Consider the following 10,456-nt stretch of genomic DNA (forward strand, 5'->3'; position numbering starts at 1 on the left):
ATTTCAAAAGTATATAAACACACAAACATGCTAAACTTCGGTCTGACAAGAGTAACCCAAGAGTTGGCGGTGGGTGATGTTTGCCAGCTACCTTCCTTCTAATATACCATTTTAAAATTGCAGACTATTAGTGTGGATATCACTTGTGTAATTTTGTGCGAACATCAGAAACGAACAAGTATAAAATATAGGTTAAAGCAACTATTCAGTGCCTTATAAACGCCATACATTTTCCGATTGAAACAACAGTATTGAAAACAACCCATACATCGTCCTAATATTTTATCCTACGCAAACACATAAAGCGCTCAAATATATATAGCTAAAAAAAAAAAGCAAACCTAACGAAAACAAGAACCTATAATATGTAAGATAATAACAGTAGCTAGGTAGTAGCAGAATAGTATAGGTTGAATGGAGAAAATAGAAACATAAGAATAACCTCATTGTTTTCTTTCTTCTTATTCTACACATTCTGGAAAAAAAAGCAAACCTAACGAAAACAAGAACCTATAATATGTAAGATAATAAGAGTAGCTAGGTCTGTGGTTGTCCTTACCTGACCTGTGGCTAGCTAGTAATATCTCAAGGAGATACTATTGGTGAAACTACTTTCTCTCTCTCTCTTTTATGTGAAAGCATATTTTTCGTACAAATATTTGTGAATAACTCAATATCAGAGCGCTAGCATTTCGAAATAGTCATAACATTTCGTCAAAAATGTATTTAATTAGACTTTTAAGAGCCGCATACTTGTTTATTTTTTGTAGGTGTCGCTATTATACCTTAAACGTCGGGCTTTTCTTGCATATCACACATGACATACATATGAAACGTGGGTTCTTGTGTAGGACCCCCCCCCTCCCTCCTAAAGACTCCCATCATGCACCGCGTTAATTAAGTTCCACTTGAACTTATTACTGGAAATATAAATATTACTCACGACTGTCCACAGTTGTGAGTCATCCAACACTTACATTGCTACGTCTAGTCACTCAATCAAACCAGAGATGTCTCTGATCAAGCAGGACAGTCTTGGTTGAATTGAAAAAATAGAAATATAAGAACAACCCCGTTTTATTTTTCTTCTTCTACACAGTACTTACATTTTATCTTAAAACAAAAAACACTGTTCTAGACTTTTACCTTGGACACACAACACACTTATATATTACCGACTATTGTTTATATCTTTTCTTTTTAGGTAATGTTATTTTTATTGAATTTTATATTTACCAAAGGCTTAGCATGTTTTCTTTACTGCTTATACAGAAGATTTATCATAATTTATTACTTCCTGTAGCCAGCTCTATAGGGATTATTTTAGTCAGCTAAATGTGTTACTTACAGTAGAAGTGGTTAAGTTTGTTAGAGAAACCATATATTATGTTTAGCTTGTTATTGAAATTGCATTACATTTAACATTGTTGTTGTTTTGTTTTCATGGACAGTTCAGGTATTATTCTAATTTTCATTTATATCTTCATTAAAACCAATTTTTGGTTGGACTTTTGGAAAATTGTTGCTAGAAATTCAGCACAGTTTAAATAGCAACTTGTGTCAAAATATTGATGTCACTTCCCTGTACTGGTGGCTTAATGAGTTTTCTTTCGTCAAAAAACGATATAGGGAGGAACGAACGAAGTATACTACATTAAGTTCATATTTTCTAAACATTTTTTTTCTACCACAGTAGTTCAAGTGGAGAGTTAATGTATCTGTGTTCCACAGTTAAGGTATAATTATTTATTGTTACTTTCATTAAAACTACTGGTTATACTATTTAATATATCCAGTGTTATTAATTATTATTTTGGTTTATTGTTTATTATTATATTTTTTATGATAAAGATTGTTTATATGTTTAGGAACAGCCTAAATCTTCTAAACTGGCCGAACCTCTCGAGATATTACTGGGATTATGGTCGAAAATACAGTCAACAGCGAGGGTACTCAATTGATAGAATAATGCATTGTAACCAGAAATATAAGAAACTAATATTTATTTAGCTATACTGATTGTCAGCTTGATTTTCAGTTTCACTCTAAGTGCATAACTCTGATATGTATGTATATGTATATATATTGTTACGTCTCCGTTCGCAAGTTAATTAATTTTCCGTAAATTCGTTCCAACGAAACTTTAGCGACACAAGTCCTTTCTTAAATAAAACTGGTTTATTCTTTCCGAATACAACTTTACCGATACACTTAATACACTCTATAACAAACGCTAGAACGTCTCACGTGTTCGTGCTCGACAATACTCAGTTCAATTACACAATCTCTGACTGCAGTTTCAGAGATCATCATGGAATATTCCAATGGACCGATACACATTGTCCAATGGCTTGGTTGTTAGAGCGCTGGACTCGTAATATGCGAGTCGCGGTTTGGAATCCCCGCCACCGAACATGCTTGCTATCTCAGTCGTGGGGGGCTTTATAATGTGACAGTTAATCCCACTATTCGGTTGGTAAAAGAGTAGCCCAAGAGTCGGCGGTGTGTGGGGTTGACTAGCAGCCTTCCCTCTAGTCCATCACTGCTAAATTAGGAACGGCTAGCGCAGATAGTCCTGGTGTAGCTTTGCACGAAATTCAAAACAAAGCAAACCATATAGGTCAAAATCAGTTCTGTTTATAAAACCCAACAGTCCAAGTTAGTAAAATGAAATTGCTAGGTAACGATTACCACTATAATGTCAATATTGTCAATCCACATGAGCCAATCGCTATCAATGATTTTTTTAAGATCAAAAGAATATCAGTCCGCCTTAACCTGTCATTACGTTTACTTCTCAGAAAGAAGTATTTTAAGCGTTTGATTACACGTCTTTTATAGACATGAAACAGGCAATAGTACTGTAGGTGTATTAACTATATAGACAAAATTGTTACACGTTCTAATTAAATGGCTTAAGCCTGAAGCTAAAACAGTATTTGAAAAAAAACTTCTGTCACTCTGAATTGGTTTTGTTTTGTATTTCTCGCAAAGCTACACGAGGGCTATCTGCGCTAGCCGTCCCTAATTTAGCAGTGATAAACTAGAAGGAAAGCTACTAGTCAAACACCACCAACCACCAACTCTTGGGGTACTCTTTTACCAACCGAATAGTGCGATTGACATTATAAAGCCCCCATGACTGAAAGGGGCGAGCATGATTGGTGGGAGGGGGATTCGAACCCGTGACCCTCAGATTGCGAGTCAAGCGCCCTACACACTCTGAATTGACTCACCCACATAATCATCTAAATAATGCGTTTACGAACATTGACAGTCCTTACTTTCATGATTACTCAGTGAATGAGGCATGTCAGCTCGATTTACAGTTACAATGTCGTCTTATTCGTTCCTCGGGGTAATGAGCTGGAAATATATTAGTTTCTGTAACGATCCCACGTTACAAGATCGTAAGCTTATTCTCTAGACCTACGTAATGGAGAGGCAATACCATTAGCTTTTTCAAGATCAAGATAATGGGGAGATTCGTATAGCACCAAAACTTTGTGGCGACAATCGTTGTCTTATATAGATCTCAAAATATTTTCTAACAAATGATCCTCGGGGAAATTTGTACTGCTATTTGTTTTTTTTACCACGACTTCTATAGAAGTATTTATGTGATTTTCACATTAAAGGATTTTTACCTGCTATCTATTGCTGTTGTTTTTAATCCAAATCAAACAAATTTAGTTTCTATCAGCATTGTGTCTTGAACATCTTCTTAGATTTGTTTTTTGTTTGAATTTTGCGCAAAGCTACACGAGGGCTATCAGTGACAGACTAGAAAGACGGTAGCTAGTAAACACCACGCACCGCCAACTCTTAGGCTACTGTATAGCAATGAATAATGGGAATGATCATCACGTGATAACGCCCCCACAGCTTATTGGGCGAGCATGTTCGGTGCTGGGACATGAAGCTGCGACCCACAGGTCACAAGTCGAGCGCCCTAACTACCAGGCCAAATTCTCGTGTGTATAAATATATTGTTTTTAATAGGAAGAGAGAGCAGAGGCTTTAACTGTAGCTTTAACAGGTATGACATATCTGTTTATATAAAGAGATGTAGGTTGGGCAACAATCTGTTTATACATAAAGATGTAGGTCGGGCAACAATCTGTTTATACATAAAGATGTAGGTCGGGCAACAATCTGTTTATACATAAAGATGTAGGTTGGGCAACAATCTCTTTATACATAAAGATGTAGGTTGGGCAACAATCTGTTTATACAAAGAGATGTAGGTTGGGCAACAATCTGTTTATACAAAGAGATGTAGGTTGGGCAACAATCTGGTTATACAAAGAGATGAAGTTTGGCAACAGTCTGTTTACACAAAAAGATGTAGGTTGGGAGACCTTTTTTTTTTATTGTAGAGCACTGAATTATTTCGAACGCATAATCTAATTTCATTTTTGCCCTCATTTTTGGCTCAGCAGTAAGTCTGCGGATTTGTAATGTTAAAAGCAGGGGTTCTATACCTCTACACCCGTGACTGGCACAGCTCAGATAGCCCACTGTGTAGTTTTGCACTTGACTACAAACAAGCATGTCAGTTTTTATCAATTTACACTCACAAGAACAATAATTTCATATTTGATCAGTAATGCTTCTTCATATGCACAAATTTCTGTTGTTATCAATTTTAAAAAGTCTTCTGGCTTCTTTACTTTTACATACTTAGTTTTATTATTATAAGTCAAGGAAAACACGAGTCTGTACATGAGACAGTCAACGTGCTTTTTGTGGTGACCCAAGAATAATACCAGACACCAGTATTTCACGCACTCAAAACAAGGAGAACATTCTGCTGGTCTTATGACGATGTGCGATCAAACTCATTTCCTTTATTACTTAATTAGTACTTAGTTTTTAGATGAGCTTAACTATAATGTGTTTTAGCACGTGCACGAATATTCTGTTGTAAATTACGAAGCTCAATGGTGAAATTTAATAATGTACTATAACTTTTTTCCTTTCCGGTGCGATGCCGTACACAAACATATAAAAGATTGAAAATACCATTTATATAGTTGCTAAGCCGCAAAAAATTCAAATTGTCTACTCTGTTGGGCTTGCTGTGTCATTGCCATTTTTTCGTTTCTGTTTAATTTCACAGAAACGTACTTAGTGATATTTCCCAGACACCTAGTGATATTTCGCCGTTTTCTGGAATATAAACCAGAGAATACTAGAACGTCTTTTGACATGTAGCGTACTCTAAACCCGAATGAAATCACTTTTAATATGACAGTTATGTTGAAGCTGGTTGAGAACCCAGCATAGAATATGGCGATTCTATGTGAATCTACAGGTGTAACAAGGATTCTATAAGGATGAAAAAGATTACGTATACTGAAATGTCACGTAATTCATTGTATACGAAGCTATAAAATTGTATTTATTTGCGTAAATAACAAAATGCTATTACTGGAAGTGGTTTTATCTCATTGCAGTTCGGTGTATGTTAAGATTAAACTTTGTGAAAATTTTGATGTTTAAATAATAAAACCCCCCCTGTTAACATTAACATTGAGTGATCCTTTCAGACCGGACAATATAATCAAAGACTTTGTGACGAAACATAAACTCCAAAAGGTGTTCTACTTAGAAAAATTATAACTTTTGTAACAAAAGATACGCTATTAACTTGATTAACAATACCACGATAACATTTTTTTTTTTCTTTACTGAAAATAAATATTGGAACTGGTCGTAGGAGTAGACAGTTTTCTTTTTAAAAGGTACAGTAGGCCTTTTGGGAAGTATTCCTAGTCGCATACTTCTACCTCCCCCCCCCCCCCACGTGGCACAGCGGTATGTATGTATGTATGATTCTTGACCCTTAGTTGTACATCGGTATGCTCGCGGACTCACAACGCATACTTCGCATACTTCTTTACGAATACAAAGTTTAGAGATCATTGAAAACAAATAGATCGAAATCGAAAAATAATAAAATATAACTTAAAAATTTGGTTTAATCTAGCACGTGATAATTTTCGGATGGGATTCTTTACAAATATCTTAGAATATGATCCCGTTCCTCATGGCATAATAACACGAGCGGGTAAAAATCCACGCTTCAGTCTTAACAAAAGAAATCGAATCTTCGATAGTTCCAACAAACATTCCAAAGCACCTGGAGCACCACCACAAATACATTCTGTTTTTGATTTACCATAAAGTGATTCGGGAAATAGACTATAAAATAGATTGGTAAACTTTGGAAAGCTTAAAAAGATAAATAGGAGCTGGTCAACCATAACACCTCTGTAGAAAATCTCCGCTTTCAGGCCAAGTTTATAGAACCGATCCATCAGAGCACGTGGGTAAATTCAATACCAGAAAGTCTTTCTGAAACGTTTGAGCAACTGTTCGTTCTGTAGTTAAAAATCACCGTAGTTAATATAAGGATGCAGCAAAACGGTTAAACGTCCTAGCAACAGCAAGGTTTTGTCACCTAATGAAATATTGTTTTACTGGCAGATAAAAACTCTCTCCATCTCAATTAAAAAATATAAAAATGTGTTCATGTCATTGACAAATTTGTTCTAAGGATATAGGTTTGTTTTGTTTTGAATTTCGCGCAAAGCTACACGAGGGCTATCTGCGCTAGCCGTCCCTAATTTAGAGTGAAAGACTAGACGGAAGGCAACTAGTCATCACCACCCGCCGCCAACTCTTGGGCTGCTCTTTTACCAACGAATAGTGGGATTGACCGTCACATAAAGACGCCCAAACAGCTGAAAGGGCGAGCATTTTTGGTGAGACGGGGATTCGAACCCGCGACCCACAGATTGCGAGTCGAGCTCCCTAACCACTTGGCCATGGCTATAGAAGAAATTAAAATTTATAGATTAACAAATTAGTTAAATATAGCGTGAAAAGTAAGCAAGTGATGGGAAAACATTTGTAGATTCTCACTATAACAAGAACAAAAATAAGCCCCTCCCTCCCCCGCCTTTGCAAAACGCCGAGATCTTTGGCAGAAACAAATGGATCAAAGAATATTTTACTTTGCACCTAATTGGGCTTTCATTCTGATTACAATATGCGGTGTTGGAACTTACAAAGCTTTCAACAGCTATTAAAAACGATTCTTACGAAGACAAAGCGAGGAACCGGAGATAAAGAGAGCAAAACTGTCAAAAATTAGTTTCCAAAATATCATCTATGAATGTAGTATGATAGGGATGGATCTTCAATGTTGCGTCTTCTATAGCATTACAAGCATAATAAATAATTTTGCGTTTTATCTTATAACATATTAAGTTTTTTATTTTTGTCAATGCCTTAAACTTTCGATAATTTTATCTTGTACTGGGGCAAACACTTTTTGCCAGATTTCTTCTAAATTTAACATTGCACAGTGATAAAAATTAAGGATTTACTACCAGCGATGGACATAGCGCAGATAGACCAAAGAGGGTTTACACTTTCCGCCACATAATTTTTGTCCACTATCTTCAATGACAGGCAATAGTTTCCAACCCTGCCTCGATTGAAACAAACCTTTAAAGGATTTTACTGATATAACAACAATTATATAATCCAATCCTTTGTGACAGGGATAAATAAAAGTCTTTTTTTCCCCCGCTTGCCTAAATGACTGAAACTCAAAGACAGAAATCCAGGTAGATATCAAAGATCAACGAAACAAATGCCTGCACATCGCCATGACTGATACTAGAGAGTAGCAACGTCTACATTTCATTGCTAGTAATTTTAAAAATAGGTCTGAACGTAAACAGTTTTCAGTTATAATAGTAATAGTACAATGCAATAATTTTACATGGAAACAATATTTACATCTTTTAAAAGTTATAGTTTAAATGCCGAAAGCTGGCGAAGCTTTAGAAGCAAATAGGCCTAAAATTTACGATGAAAAGCACCTTAAATTTAGATATTTTTATTCCACATTCCTCCTAATTTGTCCATTTCGAGTTCAAAATCAGAGTTGTGTTAAAAAAAAAAAACATTTCAGATCTTTTTATCGGAAATTTTGGGCCCTATATTTATTTAAATCTATGTTTCACAACACAGACCATAATTTAATAATTTTATCTTCGTTTATAATGCTGATTGATTAGCAGAGGACTCGAATTAAGCCTTTTTGCCACGGGAAAGACCGAGGGGAACTGAAACAATATTATAGGAAAGTTTGTGGAGGAACTATAATAGAGAGCATACAATTAAACGCGAAAACTGGCCTTCACCGAGCAAGTCTGAATCCAACATAACGTAGTTGTTAATTACTGTAGTTGAAACATTTGGAACCCAACTAGCAACCAGGTAAGCGAAGGCCTTTGTACCCCTTGTCAACTTTCAGCTCTTATATCGTGTATTGGGTTGGACTAAATATCACGATTTCTGCGGTTCTGATATTTGGTGACAACTTTACATCATGACTCTACTTATTTTTATTAAGGGGCAGTTTTATCAATTATCAACAATTTTGTGAAGTATCTAGCATTTGACTTAATATCTAACGTGCCAAAATACGATTGTTTGCCGATGTTCTTAGACGCTTCTTTTCTTCTGTCCGTCAAGATGGCGCCGTATCATAGTTACTAAGACACTTATGACATCAGTAAGAAGTCTGTATGGTGTAGCTTTGCGCTTACAAAGAAAAATTTGGCATTATTATTTTATGGTTACAACAGGGGAAAAAAATAAACTACTATGGTAACGTACCTTTCTCTTTAATGGATTCTTTTGAATTATCAGGTACAAATAATTGAAAGTACAGTCCACATAAACTATAATTTATTTATAAAAGTATAACGAATAAGTTCATTTCATTACTTAACGTTTCTACAAATTAGAACACTGGTAGTGGTATTACAGTAAATTTACTGTAGGCCTACATTACAAATGACGCTAACTAACATAAAACAAAAGAACTTAGTTGTTCAAGGCACCCATGATAGCTGATACATTAACTGCTTCAGTCTTGAAAGTCACGCTACATTATTTTAATCACACACACACTTCCCTTGTAGGGTTTTAGATTTTAAAGACCAGGGAGGCTCAGGTACGTTCGATCTCTTTCTCTTATCTTAACTATATCGTATATATATAATTTACTTTCGAATAGGTTAGAACATAGCATCTCCCTCTAGCAAACAAAACCTTAAAAATATATAACTTACAACATTAATTTATAGAAATGATATGTGAAGGATGTGTAAAATCCTTTCACCTCCTCTTACGGCTTGCTGAATTAAAAACGAAAAATTTGTTAATGAAAACTTAATTAAAATAATCAACGTATCATTCTACGCAGTAAAACAAGAGTAAGAATGTTTGTTGTCAAGTGCAAAGCTACACAATGGGCTGTCTGTGCTCTGTCCATCACAGGTATCGAAACCCGAGTTTTTGCGTTGTAAGCCTACTGAATTACAGATGAGCCACTGAGGGAGGAGGGGAGGGCAGAATAAGACGAACGCTGCTTTAACCGTTGCCTTGTTGATTTCAATCCAGGTAATCACGAACCTGAAAAAAACCTGAAAAGTTTATATTCGATAAAGCGGAATTTAGGGAAATTAACTTCGAACCTGAGAAGTTAGGTAAATTTTTATTTATTCCAGAACCTGTACGCACAATCAAACCATGCGGCTTAGTGATGCCAATTATTAATATATCTTAACATAACTTTGGTCGGGTAGCAGTAGTGCAAGTGAGGGGGGGGGGGGCAGTCCCTATCTCAGGAGAACCCCACTAGCTATATGGAACAAAGGGAGCATACGATTATACGGGAAAAATGGTCTTCACCGAGCAAGCGGATGCCCAGAGTTAGGTGGATCAAGGAGTGATGGGCGTGACGAGTCTTTTACGTTGTCATACAAAGTCTTCCAAGATTGAGCGAATCTGTCATTAAAACTGTCTGTAACTTATTCTTTTTAATGTACTGTATATGAATAAAATATCACATTAGAAATGATTTTTAAAGTTTTCTAAGATGAATGACCAAATAAGTAAGTCCCCCCCCCAGTCCCATATTTCCACTTCAACCACTGTCAGTCATTATGTTATTTTATCAGGTGATAATTATCTAATCTGTTAAATTTATTGATAGATCAAATATTCTTTCATAAGTAAAAATGAAATATTTTTTTTGTCTACCATAGAAGATCTTGTTTTGTAATACCATAGTTTGACTCTCTCAACGGGTAAGCGGTAAGTTTACGAAGTAACAACAACATATTTTTAAAATCACAAAGTCGACTGGAAACGGTTGTTGTTGTTTTTCTGCGCAAAGATACAATCTGCGCTATTGTCCACCGTGGAAAATCATAACCCGGATTTTAGCGTTACAAGTTCACGTTATGTTGGTAATATATGTATATTCATTCATATTCCTAATAGTGATAACGCAACTAGAATATTGTTACGTCTCCGCGTGTTAATTAATTTTCCGTAACTTCGTTTCAACGAAACTTTAACGACA

At 35.6% G+C, this 10,456-nt stretch overlaps 1 protein-coding gene across 1 annotated transcript in view; it reads left to right on the top strand.

Annotated features, from left to right (window-relative positions):
* The window catches only part of LOC106471071 (lipoma HMGIC fusion partner-like), a 51,480-nt gene that overhangs the window by 33,648 nt on the left and 7,376 nt on the right, over positions 1-10,456 (top strand). The gene's annotated exons all lie outside the window — the stretch shown is intronic.

This window comes from Limulus polyphemus, unplaced genomic scaffold (genome assembly GCF_000517525.1).
Source record: "Limulus polyphemus unplaced genomic scaffold, Limulus_polyphemus-2.1.2 Scaffold4390, whole genome shotgun sequence".
NCBI lineage: Eukaryota > Metazoa > Arthropoda > Merostomata > Xiphosura > Limulidae > Limulus > Limulus polyphemus.